Source organism: Hippopotamus amphibius, chromosome 11 (genome assembly GCF_030028045.1).
Source record: "Hippopotamus amphibius kiboko isolate mHipAmp2 chromosome 11, mHipAmp2.hap2, whole genome shotgun sequence".
In the NCBI taxonomy this organism is placed as follows: Eukaryota; Metazoa; Chordata; class Mammalia; order Artiodactyla; family Hippopotamidae; genus Hippopotamus; species Hippopotamus amphibius.
In genome coordinates, this window is record NC_080196.1 from 30,684,482 (window position 1) to 30,701,220 (window position 16,739).

Sequence of the window (16,739 nt, forward strand, 5' to 3'; positions counted from 1 at the left end):
TATCAATGCTGCTTCTCAATAAGCTGTTCTTCATTTTCTCTCTTCTTAACTTGTGATTTACGTCACAAGTTAATGAATACAGTGATCTTCACCACGATGGCTGACACCTCGTCTTGAATTCATTCATTCATTTTTATTCACAAATGTAGGAGGCTTAGTTGAAAGCCATAAAGAGCACGGTCCTGGCCACTGACCTCCAGCATTGGGAGGGTTACCAGCACTATGACCTCTGGGCTCTTTGCTTCCCTTCTTCATTCTTCACTGCTCTTATGGTCTGAACATTAGGTGAGGAGATAAAAGTCAGGCTGGAGCTCACTGAATAAGCAGTCATCACAGGTAGACTGGTGGAACTGGAAACCTTATGTAGCAGAGTTAACAAAGAGTGGAACGAAGTCATGCTTATAGCTCATCACAAGATCAACTGAACCAGATTTCCAGTGAAATAGAAAAAAAAATCAAAGTGGAAACAAAACTCATTGTCGTTGACCTTGCATCAGAAGATAATTATTGGAAATTAGTATTCCAATAAAGAATATGGGAATGTCATATGAGTGCCTGAATATTTTTTAGATATCCTTGACTTGCACAGCACCATCAAGAAAGGGATAAATACTAATAGCGTTTCTATTTGTAAGATGGCAAGATCAGTGATGCCTGGCATGCTAAAAAGATCTAAAGGGCAATTCTGAGCATCTCTCTGCCAGTGACACGTACACAGTTCCACTAATTACTATCAATTCTGCCGCCAAGACCTTTGTAGACTTCTCTTCTCAGTGATGCCAGACACAGTATAGAAGCAAGGACATCTTTTTGCAGTGTGCCGTGTCTTTCTTTATGGCCTCAAAATTGACTAAGATTCGAAAGCCAAGTTTGTAACCTCTCTTCATAGGCATTTGTGAGTCTACAATTAGAACAGTAATCTCGCATTCCTGAATCAGCAGATACCCGATCCACTTTATCATGGGGTCAATGTTCTCAACCCTGCCTTCTTGGATTTCCATAAAATTTGCTATGAAGACAAACAAATCAAAGTGGGCTGTTCCCTGAAGAAAGCCAAAAATACAAAATTATTGATAACTGCATCAAGCAAATTGACAAGATGCACCAACGTATGCTCATTCATTGAAAGGTACCAACACTTCTCTTAAATCTTTGCTTATCATCTTCACAGTTAGTAACCCGGCTAAAAACTGTCATGTGTGGGAGGAGATCAGAAGTTGCCTTTTGATGCTCCAGACAGATATACTTCATACTAGCTGGATTTTTTTCCAAGGTTTAATATGAACCCTCATACCACGTAAAATACCAAAATTAATATAAATAGCATGAATTAATATTAGCAAGAACACCTTCATGCAAAGAGGTGTAATTATACCAAATCACAGACCCATGATATATAAAACAATAATTTCATCTGGTCCAAAACTCTAAAGATAATTATTCATGTTTTTTTCTCTGAAACATACTTACTATAGTCATGGCCAACTGTTAATTTTTGTCTTTAATACCTTGAAGGAAAACAATATTTTGAAGGAATGGGGTGGATTGATTGTCCTTATAAGACCTCTGTAAGGTTTTCCAAAAGGATGCTCTATAGTTTATATGCTTAGATGGATTTACACCTTCCCAGAAGTAGCTAATGCCACGGAAAGGATTTATAAAACACTCTCTCGTTCCTGACAAATGAAGTCCACTAAAATCTTCTTTCCTCTAACACATATTTCTTCTTGAAGTTTAAGTGTATAAAAATCTTGAAAGATATATGATTTCTAAAGATTAATGGGCCAAAATATATACAGAGTCTGGCAGCCACCAATGTTGCCACTGGCACCCTTCTGCAGGGAAACAGCATGCCTGGACACCTTCCCACAATTGTTTCTGTACTGTGCCAATATTGCTGACATGAAAATAGGCTACTTTTATAACAGTAATGATATTGCAGAATTGGCAACTAACTTTTTAAAGCCGGAAACTTACTGTACACTTTGGTATTGATATTGTTAGGTTTTTTTTTTCACCTGTATTGAGATACAACTGATATATAGCATTGTGTAAGTTTAAGGTGTACAACATGATGATTTGATACACATCCTTAGATTTTTTTAATTGAAGATAATATAACCAAAAAAGAAATAAACAACGAAAAAAAGGTAATGCAGATCTTTCATCTTCTGGCCATTTAACTTTGGAGATGTTTCATGACCTCACTGAATCTCAGTTTCCTTAGTAGGGACTTAATAAATACATTTCTTTATGTTCTATTTCTTCAACCATGCAAAAATCCTCATGAAAAATTTTCTGAACTATCAGGACATGAAGATCAGTACACTAATTAGCAGTTCTGCAAACTATATGTTAGAATAAAAAGTCAAATTATGTTTTATCTTTTGTGTTACACTAAATAATGATTTCCCAAAAATGCCCATGTCCTAAGGCCCAAGAACCTTACATGGCAAAAGACGTTTTGCAGATGTCAGTAAGTTAAGGATCTCGAGCTGGAAAGAGTATCCTAGGTTATCCAGGAAGAACCAGTATAATCACAAGGCTTCTTAAAGAGGAAGGCAGGAGGATCATAGAGAGAGAAGATATGCTGATAGAAGCAGAGATCGAAGGGAAGAAAATGTGAAGAATCTTCACTCCTGCCTTTGAAGATGGAGGAAAGGACCACCAGCTAAGGAATACAAGAGGCCTGTAGATGCTGGAAGAGGCAAGGACACAATTCTCCCCTCGAGCATCTAGAAGGAATGCATCCATGCTAACACCTTGATTTTAGGACTACTGACATCCAAACTATAAGATGATACATTTGTGTTCTTCTAAACCACTAAGTTGGTGGCATTTTGTTACAGCAGCAGTATATCTTTCAACACTAATTCTGCTCAAATAATCCCGCATTGGGTGATGCAGCATTCTACACAGCTGGTGTTTAAGTTCTTTGGAAAGCAATTGAGAATATATGTCAACAGACTGAAAATGTTCACATAATTTGATCCAATGTTGCCTCTTCTAAGGTTCTATTCCAAAGAAATAACCACAAATTTAGACAATGTTCATCCTTGCATTATTCATAATTACAAAAACAAAATTGGAAATAGCATAAATGTCCAATGATAAAGGCGTGGTTACATAAATTATGTAGCATGTGAATTATCCATGAAATACTACACAGTAATTAAAATATATTCAAAGAAATGTTAATGACATGAAAATCATTATGGAATAAAAAGAAAAATAATAATACACAACTTATATGCACAGTACATCCTCACTGCATTTTTTAAAAATGTCTCTATTGGAATAAAGTGACAATCAATAGAAAACAAAATAAAACAGAGAATCATTATTTTCTAGATTAGTAATTTAATTTTTTAAACACGTCTTTGTATGTTTCCCAAATTTTCTGTAATGAGTGTGTATTACCTCTACAATTAGTAAAAATAAAAAAAGTTACACTATGTTGTTAACCCACACCACAATTCAATATGGAAACAGAGTACGAATGAGAAAGGGTATCTCTAACATATAAGAGGAAACAGTCACTCTAAAAGGAACCAAGGGGGTTCACTCCAACAATAAAACCAGGTCCCCAACATCTCTCTGGAAGGAGGGTACACATGCCTGATACCCCAGCTTCTGCAGCTGCCACGCGATGGGTGGGTCTCCAGACTGCCTGGCCCTGATAGCCAGTGGGGCTTGCAAAGACGAGTCCCACAGGACTGAAGTAAACATAGAAGCAGTTCTTAATGGGTGCTCTTACAAGCACTTGCAGAGGCTATGCGCCTGGTGTTCAGCGTAGTGGGAACAGGCAAAAACACAGAGCTCTCAGTTTTTCCCTGAAAGGGTTTTTATTTTTTTAATATTTTTATTTATTTATTTATTTTGGCTGCATTGGGTCTTCATTGCTGCATGCAGGCTTTCTCTAGTTGTGGTGAGTGGGGGCTACTCTTCATTGTGGTGCCAGGCTTCTCAGTGCGGTGGCTTCTCTTGTTGCGGAGCACGGGTTCTAGGCATGTGGGCTTCAGTAGTTGTGGCAAGTGGGCTCAATAGTTGTGGCTCATAGGCTCTAGAGTTCAGGCTCAGTAATTGAGTAGTTGTGGCACATGGGCTTAGTTGCTCCACGGCATGTGGGATCTTCCCGGCCCAGGGCTTGAACCCGTGTCCCCTGCATTGGCAGGCAGATTCTTCACCTCTGTGCCACCAGGGAAGTCCCCCTGAAAGGGTTTTGATTACACACTTTACACACTGCTGGCTGAGAGTCCAACTTCTAATTAGCATACATCAAAGGGCTGGCTGCAACCCTCCCTGGAGCCCAGGGGAGCCAGTGGGCACTTCCACAGCCTTCTCCCTCCTGCTTGTTCCAACAATAAACCCAAGTTGCCAATATTTCCCTAGAAAGAGCTTGTCTACACATGTAGCACCCCAACTTTTATGCTGCTGCCCAGGGACAGATCCTCAAATGACCCAGCTCTAATAGCCAATAAGGCTTCCATTCATGGGTCCCATAGGACAGTAACAAACAAAGAAGCAGTCTTTAAGTAGGAGCAGGAGCACCCCCTGTGGCTGTACACCCAGCACACAAGGAGCAGACAAAAATGCCCATTTCCCAGTTATTCCCTGGAAGGAACTCCCAGAAGCACAAGGAATACCAAACAAAATTAATATGAAGACCAAGACACATTATAATTAATTTGTCAAAAGTTAAAGACAAAGAGAGATCTTAAAAGCAGCAAGAGAAAAACAATTTGTTACAAGAGAACCTCCATAAGACTATCACCAGGGGGCTTCCTAGGTGGTGCAGTGGTTGAGAATTTTCCTGCCAATGCAGGAGAAATGGGTTCGATCCCTGCTCCAGGAAGATCCCACATGCCACAGAGCAACTAAGCCCATGTGCCACAACTACTGAGCCTGCACTTTAGAGCCCGTGCACCACAACTACTGACCCTGTGCTTTAGAGCCCATGAGCCACAACTATTGAGCCCATGTGCTGCAACTACTGAAGCCCACACGCCTAGAGCCAGTACTCCGCAACAAGAGAAGCCATGGCAATGAGGAGTCCGTGCACCACAACAAAGAGTAGCCCCCACTCACCGCAACTAAAGAAAGCCCACACACAGCAAAAACAGACCCAACACAGCCAATAAAATAAATAAATTAATTAATTTTAAAAAAGACTATCATGAGATTCTTCAGCAGAAACTTTGCAGACCAGAAGGGCGTGGGATGATATATGAAAAGTGCTAAAAAGGAAAAAATGCCAACTAAGAATAATCTACCTGGCAAAAGTTATCCTTCAAAACTGAAGGAGAGAAAAATAATTTTCCAGAGAAACAAAAGCTGAAGGAGTGTATTACCATTAGACATGCTATACAAGAAATGTTAAAGGGACTTCTTCAAACTGAAATGAGGATCTTATTAACAGTATAAAAAACATGTGAAAGTATAAAACTCACTAGTAGAGATAAACATATAGTTAAATTTAGAATATCTAATATTGCAATGGTGGTACATTATACTTATAACTCTAGTATGAAAGTTAAAAGACAGAAGTACTAAAATTAACTATAGCTACAATAAATGGTAAATAGCCATGCAATATTAAAAGCTTTAAATTATGATATCAAAAACCAAATGTGGGAGGGGGAGTATAAAAGCGTAGAGCATTCAATGTCAGGTTGTTATCAGCCTAAAATAAACTATTATAATTATAAGGTATTTCATGTAATTCTCATGATGACCACAAAGCAAAACCTGTAATAAGTACATAAAAGAGAAAGAAAAAGGAATCTAAGCACATAACTACAGAAAACCATCAAATCACAAAGGAAGAGAAAAAGAGAGGACTAAAGGAACAAAGGAACTATTCAATATAAAACAACCAGAAAACAATTAACAAAATGGCAATAGTGAATTCATATCTATCAATAGTTACTTTAAATGTAAATGGACAAAATTTCACAATCAAAAGACAGAATCACTATGAGGATAATATACATGACACATTTATATGCTACAAAAGACTTGCTTCAGTTTTAAGGACACATGTAGGCTCAAAGTGAAGGAATGCAAATGGAAATCAAAACAAAGTAGAGGTAGCTACATTTATATCAGACAAAATAGACTTTGAGCCAAAAACTGTAACAGGAGACAAAGGAGGTCATTATATAATGATAAGTGGTCAATTCATCAACAGAATCTAACAATTGTAAAAATTTATGCACCCAACATTGGAGCATCTAAATATATAAAGCAAACATTAACAGATCTGAAGGGAGAAATAGACAGCAATACAATAATAGTAGTGGGCTTCAGCACCCCGTTTTCAACAATAGTTAGACCATCCAGACAGAAAATCAGTTAAAAAATAAGGCATTGGATTTAAACTGCATGTTAGATCAGATTGCTTTAATAGATATACACAGAGCATTGCATCAACTGCAGCAGAATACACATTCTTCTCAAGCACATGTGGAACATTCTCCAGGATAAGTCACACATTAGGCCACATGACAAGCCTTAATAATTTTAAGAAGATTGAAATCATGTGAAGTATCTTTTTTTATTATTATTATTATTATTGGCTGCACTGGGTCTTCATTACTGCGCACAGGCTTTCTGTAGTTGCAGAGAGCAAGGGCTACTTTTCATTGTGTTGTGTGGGCTTCTCATTGTGCTGGTTTCTCTTGTTGTGGAGCATGGGCTCTAGGTGTGCAGGCTTCAGTAGTTGTGGCACATGGGCTCAGTAGTTGTGGTTCACAGGCTCTAGAGCGCAGGCTGAGTAATTGTGCTGCACGGGCTTTGTTGCTCTGTGGCAAGTGGGATCTTCCCAGAGAAGGGATCAAACCTGTGTTCCCTGCATTGGCAGGCAGATTCTTAACCACTGTGCCACCAGGGAAGGCCATGAAGTATCTTTTTTGATCACAATGGTGTGAAGCTAAAGAAATAAAATCACAAGAAGAAAACTGGAAAATTCACAAATATGTGGAGATTAAATAACATGCTCCTGAACAACCAGTGGGCCAAAGAATAAATCAAAAGAGAAATCAAAAAAATCTTGAAACAAATGAAAATGGAAATAGAACATACCAAAACTTATGGAATGCAGCAAAAGTAGTTCTGAGAGAAAAGTTTAAAGTGATAAATGCCTACATTAAGAAAAATGGAAGACCTCAAAAAAAAAAAAAAAAAAAAAAGACCTCAAATAAACAACCTAACTGTAATAATAAAATAAAATGAAATAGAAGGAATCAAGGAATAATAATCTGCACATTAGGAATTACAACATATTTTTAAAGTATAGTGGTACCTAATTAGTCAGAGGAAATGATGTATTTCACATATGTAATGTTTGAGTAGTTGAAGCCATCCATTTTACACCCGTGCTATTTCAGAGATCTTCATTTTTTTATGGTGGAAATTTGTGGATCATGTATTATATACTTCTATCCATCATTAGATTAGAAGTCAACATGCATGCTTTATAGGATAATTTGACATTAGGCACATCACTTGAGCTTTTTGTATTTCTGATCCTTACCTGTAAACTGGAAATAAAATTTTATACTCTGGCTGCACACAAGGTATTTGTGAGGGTCAAATGAGATAATACTTGTTAAAGCATCTTCAAAATTGGAAAGTACCATACAAAAATAAGAAGTTAACTGTTGTGTTCTAGGTGATTCGGGGCTATTGTTGTAGACATCAATATTTCTTGGATGCTGGAATAAGTGACATCTTGTGAATTGCCTAACTCCTCATTGCTGATTGTTCCTCACTTTGTAGGCCAATATGCTATGCTTTTGTGAGTTCTCGAGTCTTCTTTTTAGAATCTAGGCTGTGATTATTAAATAAATATAAAAGGAGCAAGATATATATACACACACATAGATATATGTATATATACACCATATACACCCTCTATTTTTGTTTGTTATCAATGTTTTAATTATATTAAAAAGGCAGCAATTCTTTTAAAGAATCAGTACTATATTTTTTGTATAATTAAGACTTTGATCATAAATTGTAAAATTGCCTACCCTGTATCCTCTTACCGGGGAAAAACATGTAGGGTCTGATTTATTGTCATGTGAGACTTTCTTCTTCCCCTGGCCACCCAGATTCAATTCTCTAGTACTTGTGTTTCTTCTATACACACGCACTCAGTTCTGAGAAGAGAAGCTATGAGAGAAATAAAATGAATATTTTATTTGCACTTTCTGAGTCATTTTGATTCACACAGGTAAAAGTCAGGGTTTAAATTGGGCAATTTCTGGCTGGACAAGTTATGCTGTTCCTAAAATGGAACTTGGAGAATGGAGGTGTGACAACAGTGTAAAATGACTCATCATTAGACACAATTAGACTTTCTCAATCGCCTGCCAAGTGCTCGACAGGCCTGGGCACAGGGCTGCACAATCCCTGCTGAAGACTTCCTTGACTTCTGGTAATCTTCCTCAGTTACTGAAAATTATTGATCCTGTTTCCACACATCTCAGTGTTAATCGGCTTCTCCTCAAGCATCCCCATGGACACCACAGACCAACCTGACCTGTTAAATAAGCAGAGTTGATTCCTATTAATATTTTCTCACGCCTAAGTTAAAGAGTCAGACACCACCAACAGAGGCAACTTTTAATTTGTTCTTAAAATAGGACATACGTTTCCAGATGACCCACTCATGTGAGTCCCTATTTTTAAGAGTGATTCAGCAGTATAATTGGTATCAAGAAAGATGGTGGTACAGGGCAAGACCTAGATGAAAAAAAAATCACAAAAAAGACCAAATAGGCTATATGGGTTTTGAAATCAATGAAAATCCCTAATCTATCACTTTTAGCTTTTTGTGATTATCTATAAAAATGGGAATATAAAATACAAACACTAATTTCTCAATATCTTAATCTTAAAAATGCAGGAAGGAACTTCCTTTATTGGCCGTTGGCATTTCTGATTGCCATGTACATATAGTCTGCATTAAAAGAGTAATAATAAATTTTAAAACCCAAAATACCCACAGGAAAACAATACAAGGCCACAGAAATCAATATCTGTTTTTGATTCTAGATTTGCTGATACTTTGTAGAAGTCAAATTCTAGAAGAATAACAGAAGAAGATAAATTTCAACAATCTGCATCAAAGCCTATATCCCTCAGGACAGCACTGGCTTTATATATAATGATATTTTCCATGGTTTTCTCACGGAGTTGGCTTCAAGGGTCAATTGTGCCTTGCTTCTTTGTTGAACATCCTGCAGTACCTGAACAGAGCTAAGCGGTGGTAAACACCCAACATCAACTGAGGAGAAAGAACTTGGGATTCTATTGTCCTCAGTGCCACTGAACGCTTCCCTATGACAGGAATGTAAACTTTAGTCCTTTGGGAAGATACCATCAATTAGGTTTGTCCTCTCTTTTAGCGAACTAAACTCTGTTTCCTGACCTGCTACTTTTTTTAACTTCATGCTTTATTGTTTCGGAAAACAGAGGATGTCTTCAGCCCTCATCACTATGGGTGAAGGGAGGTGCAATTGACATCACATCTGCTTCTCCAGAAATCTTCCAGTTCATCAGTAAGGGGTCCAGATGGAAGTGACACCCTTGGAGTAATGCCCAGCCCCTCCCCTTGCCCAGTGAAGTAAGGAAAAATTGACATACTTGGTCTAAGAACATGCCTCCCTTGGCTTTCTACATAACTACTCCCATCATCGAAGGCAAAGAGAAGCGTGCTTAAGAATGTGGGCATCTTGAGCAAGCTAGAAAAGGTAAGGAAATGTATTCTGTCCTAGGGTTCCAAAAAGGGACCCTGTCCTGCTGACATTTGATTTTATTTTTTAAGTTTTTATTGAAATATAGTTGATTTATATTGTTGTGTTAGTTTCAGATGTACAAAAGTGATTCAGTTATCCACATATATATGGGATATATATTTTTTTACATTCCTTTCCATATAGGTTATTACAAGACATTGAGTATAGTTCCCTATGCTATACAGTAGGCCCTTGTTGGTTATCTATTTTGTATATAGTAGGGTGTGTATTTTAATCCCAAACTCCTAATTTATCTCCCTCTCCACCTCCCCTTTGGTAACCGTAAGTTTGTTTTCTATGTGGGTAAGTCTGTTTCTGTTTTGTAAATAAATTTAATTGTATCCTTTTTTTAGATTCCACATATAAGCAACATCATATGATGTTTGTGTTTTTCTGTCTGACATTTCACTTAGTATGATAATCTCTAAGTCCATCCATGTTGCTGAAAATGGCATTATTTCCTTTTTTTATGGCTAATATCCCATTGTATATGTATACTCCATCTTCTTTATCCATTCACCTGTACACTTAGGATGGGCACTTAGTTTGCTTCCATGTCTTGGCTATTATAAATAGTGCTGCAAAGAAAGTTGGTGTGCATGTACCTTTTCTCCAGATATAGGACCAGGAGTGAGATTATAAAATCATATTGTAGATCTGCTTTTAGCTTTTGAAGGAAACTCCATATTGTTCTCCATAATAGTTGTACCAATTTACATTCCCATCAACAGTGTACAAGGGTTCCTTTTTCTCCACAGCCTCTCCAGCATTTATTATTTGTAGACTTTTTGATGGTGGCCATTCTGACCAGTGTGAGGTGATACCTCATTGTGGCTTTGACTGGCATTTCTCTAGTGATCAGTGATGTTGAGCATCTTTTCACGTGGTGAGATTTAATTTTAGCTCTGACCTCCAGTACTGTAATATGTAAAATTCTGCTGTTTTAAGCCACTAAATTTGTGGCAACTTGTTACAGTAGCTGTGGATAACTGACATCCCCACCTATCAAGTCCAGCCCATCTCTCATCCCTACCCTGCCCTGCTGCTATCGGTGACCACATTTCCTACCTTCTGCTTCCTGTGTAGACATATTTTTAATAAACAAATACATATATGTTTATTCAATTTTTTCTTTCTTTCTTGTACTAAAGATTCCACACTATACGCTAGTGCCGCCCCTTGCTTTTTTTACTGAACAGCATGCATTCCTGCTCCTTGTTCCCCTTGCACAGGACTCCATGGCGAGGATGCTCCTTGACTCATTCAGCCAGTCCTTACATGATCAACATTTGGGTTGATTCCAATCTTTGCTCATTACAATTAGAGCTTCAATGAGTAACTTTATGAATATGATGTCTAATATTTAGGGAGGTGTTTTATCACATGAGAGTCCAGAAATGTTTCCCTGCAGGCAAACAGTAAAAGCATGTGTTCTTTTGTAAATATTCCCAAATCCCCTCCACAGAGGTCACACTACTTTTCACTCCAACCGACAGTACATGAGAGTATCTATTTCTTTACAGTCTCTCCAAAAGCATGTGTTGTCAAACATTTGTATTTTTGCCAGTCTGATAGTTGAGAAATAGTTTCTTAGTACAGTTTTTAATTTTCCTTTCCCTTATTATGAGTGACAGTAAGTTACTCATATAGGTCATATATGTCCAGACCGGTTCATATTTTCTCTATAGACAAGGTCTAGCAGTGCTTTCTGGTTAAAACGATGCTACTATACTTAATATGGGGTTGAGAAATGTTAATTGTGCATACCTAATATCGGAGGAGTAGAGGTATAATAAACTTTTTAATAAATCTATTTATTTATTTATTAGCTGCATTGGGTCTTCATTTCTGTGTGCAGGCTTTCTCTAGTTGCAGAGAGAGGGGGCTACTCTTTGTTGAGGTGTGTGGGCTTCTCATTGCAGTGGCTTCTCTGGTTGTGGAGCATGGGCTCTAGGCGCACGGGCTTCAGTAGTTGTGGCACATGGACTCACCAGTCGTGGCTCGCTGGCTGTAGAGCACAGGCTCAGCAGTTGTGGCACACAGCTTATTTGCTCCGTGGCATGTGGGATCTTCCCACACCAGGGATCAAACCTGTGTCCCCAGCATTGGCAGGTGGATTCTTAACCACTGCGCCACCAGGGAAGCCCAGAAGTACGATAAACTTGATGGAGTAAGGTTTGAATGGAGTGAAAGCTCCCCTAGCCACCTGCCACCACCATCACTGGCTAATGATTCCTAGGCAGGTCTTAACTGGCCTATTTTCTATCACGGGTCCTGATAATAACATGCTGTATTCCTGAATGTTTTTAAGGTGAGCTTCTTTTCCCACTGTATTATTGGGTAATTCATATGAACCATTTCAACCTTTGTTTAATCATTTGATCAGAAACAACTAGCCTCATTCCATGCTTGGGGGATAGTACTTCTACTCTTTTTAGGGCATAGCTATAGGTTGATGTCATTTCAAGTCATTCATTGTAAGATTTCAGCCACCAGGTGGCACCGAAGTGTTTAATTTATACAAATCAGTCCTTTGCACTGTTGGTTTCCCAAGTTTTAAACTAATTTGCCTGTGAATTATTTATGACTATGTAGTTACAGCTACTCTATTAGCTTCCTATCACTGCGGTAACAAATTACTACAAATTTATTGGCTTAAAACAATACAGTGTATTATCTTACAGTTCTGCTGGTGGGAAGTCCAAAGTGGGTCTGGCTGCATTCAAATCAAGGTGTCAGCAGGACTACAGTCCTTCTCTAAGAGAGAATTCATTTCTTGTCTTTCCCAGCCTTTAGACGGTGCCTGTATCTTTCTAACAGTAATGTCAGTATAGGGATGTCTCTCCTCCTAGAACCTTTTGTACAATCTTATTAGTTTGAGCACACAGAAGTCCCTAACCACTAATCCACCATGAAGCTTACGTTGGATTGTGAAATTAAGTGACTAAAGTAGTTCAAGAATGGAATTTATCTTCTCTATAATTCATTACTCTGAAAATTCTTGTTTTCCAGATAGAGTTCTTTACTCTCTTGCACCAGCTTCCAGATCCAGTTTTAACTTTTATTCCTGAAACAGATCTCTTGCTCTGAAACGCTGTCTCTTTTCCTATCTTGGGACCAGGCCAAACCACTAGAAGGACACAGGAAGTCCTCCTCTAACTCTTGCTCTTCAGTCTAATGAGAGCTCTAGGTCCTTGATTCCTCTTCTCCAGCCCACACCACCACCCTGCTCATTGCAGAATGAAAAGCACCTCCACAGGAAAAGCAACACACTCACATCCCACCGCCAAACCGATGGAGGGACGGGGAAGGGAACTAACATTTCTCAGACGTCTACCACGTGTTAGACAGGGGCGCAGGGGCTTTCATACACATCCTCTTCTATGCTCTCCACAACCCCATAAAGCATGTTTCATAGAACCATTTGATGGGCGAGCAAAATAGGAGACTCCTAGAGACTAAATAGCTTCCCCAAGTCACCCATTAGAAGGTGGAAAGGTAGAATCAAAACACACATCTCTCTCCAAGTCCTGCCTTCTTTCCACCACCCCACACGGCTTATGTATAAAAGGTATCACAACCTCAATCCATGCCTCCCCTTCTCCAAATTCCCCAGGCCCAAAGGCTGAGATGTCTGTGGCCTTCACTCCTGAGTTTCACAGACCATTCATGTGTCTAAACAAAGGTTCTATCCACTGTCTTAAAATGGCTTCTGTCTACCCTTGATCATTTCCTGTTGAACGAGTTTCAACATTTTTCATTTGTTTCATCAGCTAAGAGCTTTTCTTTGCTGGTTCATCATAACTTGTACTGAAGACATAAATCTTAGTGGAAGATTTAACAGGAAGTTGTAAGAACAGGGTAGGATATGAGTTCCACTCTCTGTTGCCTCTTTAAGTGATGCCACTTCTTAACTGACTGTTTCCCCAAGATCCTGTAACTCTTTGGAAATCAATTCCCCACTCCCCCAGCAGATTGCTAGCTCTTTGAAGAGCTGGGCTGGGAAACCAAACACCAAGTAAAAGCCACCCCTTCTGTTTGCAATGCAAAGTTTTAGCCACACCTCTTCAAGGAATGAATGGGATGTGGGGAGGTGAGGAAGATGACAAAGTATCACTTGACGACCGAATGCAGGTGAAAAATGGATTTCTCAATGGAGTCACTGAGTTATGTCCAAAGATGAGACTTACCAAGAAGGAAAAGAATTTATCTTCAAGCTGAGTTCCTCAGCTCTAAGATATTTCTGCCTAAGGTTCACACCTGGATGCTGGAGTCAGAAAATAACATATTTTCATTTTTATTTCTAACATCACAACCGGAATTGTTTTACTAGTACAGTGGTTTAAACAGACACATACACACATATATGCACACACAAATAATAATACCTACACGAATATTTTTTTCTGTTTCACAAGTGAGGAAAGTAAGGTCCTAGGAGCTAAGCTATTTTACTCAAAGTCTAAAATAGAGTAAAATAACAAGCACACTGAAAAGTCCTCTTGGGAATCCCCTGGCAATCCAGTGCTTCAGGCTCCGTGCTTTCCCTGCCAAGAGCCCAGGTTCGCTCGGGCCCTGGTTGGGGAACTACGATGCCACCAGCAGTGCAGCGCAACCAAAAAAAAAGTCCTCTTATTCTTCTTCTGTTCCCTAGCTTTAGGAAACCTACCATGACTTAACTGTCTCCAAAGGAGACTCAGTAAGTCCCCTGTCACCCCACCTCCCACGCCTACCCCCAGCCTGCCCCTGAACCCAGATCTAGCCCCTGGCCCCCAAAGTGCCCAGAATCCATGCAGAGAGATGGATGGCTGAGCCAGGGAACCACAGAGCAAGCCCTTGGTGGTGAAAGGGGGCTGAGTCTTAGTCTTGCCAACGTTGACCAAGCAGCCAGGCTTTTGCAGGTCATGAGTAGATCAAAGGGTCTGTAGATCTACCTCCTTAAAGCCAGTCATCAAATGCTCTCCTCAACTCTTCCTCAGCAAACCTTATGATACTGAGAGTTTAGGTGTCTCTCCTGGCAAGAAGAGAAAGTCTTCCAAAGAAACATGACTGTCCCTCCACATTCCAGCCTGCCTTCCAGCCTCTTTCTCCAGGAGCTCAACTCTCCGGCCAGGACAAAGGACGTCCACAAGGAGTGGGGCAGCCTAGGCAAAACGGATGAAGCACTGGTTAACAGCATAATAGCTGGCATGTACCAATAACTTAATTTGAACCAGGCACTAGTCTATGAGTTTTGAATGTGTTGGCTCATTGAATCCTGAGACCACCCTGGGAGGTATATACTATTTATAGCCCCATGTTACAGATGAGGAAATTGAGGCACAGAGGCACTGAGCAATTTCTTCAAGGTCACACAGTAGGAAGGCTATTCTCCCAGCTTTATTTTTCTGTGCCCTTTGCCTTCTCCATGCTGCTCCCTCAAGCCTAAACTCTCAATGCCCTCTTCCTCCTCCTTTAAGCTTGGTCTCTAGAATGACTCAGCCTCTGTGAATTTGCGACTTTACTAGGAAAACCGTGCTGTTTCTCTCAGGGTATGTATTCCATCCGTCCCGTTTCTCATTGTGTAATAAAGGATTTTTTAAAATGAATTTTAGGCATGAACAAATATGTGGAAGAGATTTCAGAGGAACCGAGGAACCGTCCTGGTGAGCCTGAGATCACACTGGGTAACACAAGTTCTGCTGGCTCATAGTAAAGGCCCGCCCTTCATATGAACAGCAGAGGGCGCTGTGCAGCTGTGGCCGCGTGGTAGGAATGCTGTTTCCCTGCTAACCGGTTAGGATCTAAAGAGGGAGAAAACTGCCCGGTTTTCACACCTCTGCTGTCCTTCCATGGCTCTGGGACCTCCCTGTACACCTGGCTCGACCTTGTTGCTAAGAATAATCTGACCTGAGGTCACTGGGACATGTGGCCCTTCCAACCACAGGGGACCCCAAATCTGGGCAAGGCCAGTTCTGGCCTCCTGCCGCCTTTCTGGCTCTTGGAATTCAGCCTGCCTCCCCAGGCCCGGTCAGTCTAAGATTTTATGTTCCGGCTTAAGGTCTGAAATACTGCCTGTGCCCTGTGGTTGACCCCCAACCCCTCTCCCTCCCCTCCCTCTTCCTGGGACCGTGAGCCAGTGCCCACAGCACCACAGCATCAGGGTTCTATAACATGTAACCCAGGAGGTCCCTTAAAGATTCTTCCAACTTGAAGTGTTTTGGATTCCATGAGATTGTTTCAACCCTTTGCTTTGCATTGCTCAATATATGGGCTATGACTCAGAAAGGAAAGGAATGTGAAAGAGGATGTACCTGTTGCCAGGTGGTGTTAAAAAAAAAAATCTGGGGCTCATCTATATCCAAGCAGAAAGGCCACGAAAGCTCTCCAAGACAAAAACATACCAAGATATATTATCCCTGCCCACGTTCTCCTGTTACCTCTCAGGCCTCTGGCTGCCACTTTGGAAGTTACTGTCCCCTTCATGGCTGCCTAATATTTGTTTTCCCCTGATTTCACCTGTATAGAAATATGTCTCAGAGATTGGCTGTGAGTAGGCAGCTAATTTGCCGCAACTCCACCCATACTCCTTTAGAATGATTCTGAGCTCCAACTTCATTAGGGACTGACAGGCTTGTTGCTTTGTGATTCCAATCAATTAAGTCTTCCTTCTCAACAATGGGACTCTTATGAGTGTCCACACTCACTGGCAAGATGGAATTAAGCTGAGTGTAAACAGCAAGATGTATCCTGTATCAGAGCAGGTATGATGACAGCATCCTCTCACTGAGGACAGAAAAAAAAAGTACTTTTAAGATTTGGTCATGTAAACTGAGATGACGTAGGTGTTAAAGATGTGCATATTTTCATTTCTGTGCTGGGCAATAAGGACGTTTCTATTCTCTGAAAGATATCCCCCTGTTTCCTTCCCACCTCCCTCCAGCATCACATAGTAGG

The 16,739-nt window shown here is 40.0% G+C and overlaps 1 protein-coding gene across 6 annotated transcripts in view; it reads right to left on the bottom strand.

Moving 5' to 3' along the window:
• Window positions 1-8,186: 8,186 nt before the first annotated feature.
• ADGRF4 (adhesion G protein-coupled receptor F4) overlaps window positions 8,187-16,739 on the bottom strand; it is a 30,173-nt gene continuing 21,620 nt past the window's right edge. For 2 of the 6 annotated variants that reach the window (XM_057699940.1, XM_057699936.1), the window contains one exon: window positions 14,091-14,947. The gene's annotated coding sequence lies outside the window, so the exon portion shown is untranslated. Of the gene's footprint in view, window positions 8,546-13,993; window positions 14,071-14,090; window positions 16,569-16,739 lie in introns of those variants that run through there. The other 4 variants (XR_009048090.1, XR_009048089.1, XM_057699938.1 and 1 more) reach the window with 4 other exon arrangements.